Below are 1708 nucleotides of genomic sequence, written 5' to 3' on the forward strand. Positions count from 1 at the left end.
TTCCCCCCACAAACACCACAACACCAAGTGCCTGCCTCCTGCTACACTGGCGGCCAGAATTTAAAAAAAAATGACCAGCCTTTCCTCCATTTCCTCCCCCTCTAATTGCATTCTTTTGGTGTCTTTGGAGAACCCTTCTGCTTAGCCCGCAAACTAATTTGGCTCTTGGGTTGTGAGGAACAAAAAAAAAAAGAAAAAAAACTCCTGAGCCTTAAAATGTGGTTATCTTATTTTATGCTGACGGTTAAACTACACAAGGTGAGAATTATAAATAATGAGAAACACCCAAAAATATATTTGAAATCCCCCCTCTCACCCTCCCAAAAGAAAAGGAAAGAAGAAAAAGTCCAAAGAGCACATATTTTAAACCCTTTTTGGCAAGACTTGAAATTAATATGCCAAGATGTATCTTCATGCGGTCCTTTGTCAGGCAAAACTACTCAGAAGGAATTTACTAGTATGTGCAGCACTCGAAAAAAGCCGCATGGTCTGATTGCTGACACAGAGGTGCGGGGGAATAAAGTGTGCTGAGAGCAATTTTTAAATCAAGAACTGGAGCTGTATAAGCCCCGTTTGACACCGAGAGAAAGGAGACAAAGTTTTAAGAGGAGAGTTTGGCTGGCATTTATAAAGCACTGAGCGAGAGTGAGTGGCCTGGCTGACTGGATCGCTGCAGAGAGAGAGAGAGAGAGAGAGAGGGTGAGCGAGAGAGAGGGAGGGAGAGAGGGAGAAAGAAAGAGGGAGGGAAAGAGAGAGAGAGAGCAATAGAGAGAGGAGGGGGTGGTAAAAAGGAAGAGGAAGACGGGACAAGAGACAGAGAGAGAGAGAGAGAGAGAGAAAGAGAGTGAGTGAGAGAGAAAAAGAAAGTGAGAGTAGGGGCAAGAAGAAAGAAAGTGGGGCTGAAAGCAAGAGGGCAAGGCAGCTAAAGAGTGCCGCGGAAGACTTTGAAAAGACCTTTCCAAGTGTCCAGCCTCGCGCATTAGAATTTACTAATACAAACCACCTCAAAGGCCTTTCCAGAAATTAAATTGTCATGCTAATACATTTTGATTGTCACATTAGGGCGGCTAAATAAAACTGCAGTCCTCCGCCAGATGCGAGCAGTCAAGCATACAGTTGATATTTCATAGCAAATTACCCTGGCCCCCACTCCACGGATGGGGAGGTCTTTTTGAATGCAACTCACACACATGTGGAAAGCCGTGGTGCCGTACTACTCTCTGTGGTCATTCAAACACTGAATAGCTTCTCATCTTTTTACATTTTTTTGCTCCGAGGCAGTAAATGTATGCACCTGTGTGTGTCCAGAGGTTTTTGAGCAATGTATTCAATTAAATGTGTTTGTGTGTGTTATTTGGGCACATTTGGTAAAATGTCCAAGGGAGCGTTTCTCTGAAGTTGCTGCATCATGTATTGCACTGGTTCCCAAACTTTTTCAGCAGGGACCCCCTTTTGAACTTTGGAATATTTTCGCGACCCCACCCACCATAGTCTTAGCCTAGCGATGGATTTCTAGCAATATTAGCGGACAAACTATTAATGGACATTTTTTTGATGATTAATATTGCTAGATTATCTATTAGTCGTTTGTCCACTAATATTGCTAGAAATCCACAGGACAGCAAATACATCTATTAACCACACAAGTGAATATAAGTCCCTTTTGTCCGTGACCGCCCTTCAGTACCTCCTTGATCCCCAAAGGGGT

The sequence above is a fragment of the Engraulis encrasicolus genome, chromosome 10 (genome assembly GCF_034702125.1).
Source record: "Engraulis encrasicolus isolate BLACKSEA-1 chromosome 10, IST_EnEncr_1.0, whole genome shotgun sequence".
NCBI classification, from domain to species: domain Eukaryota; kingdom Metazoa; phylum Chordata; class Actinopteri; order Clupeiformes; family Engraulidae; genus Engraulis; species Engraulis encrasicolus.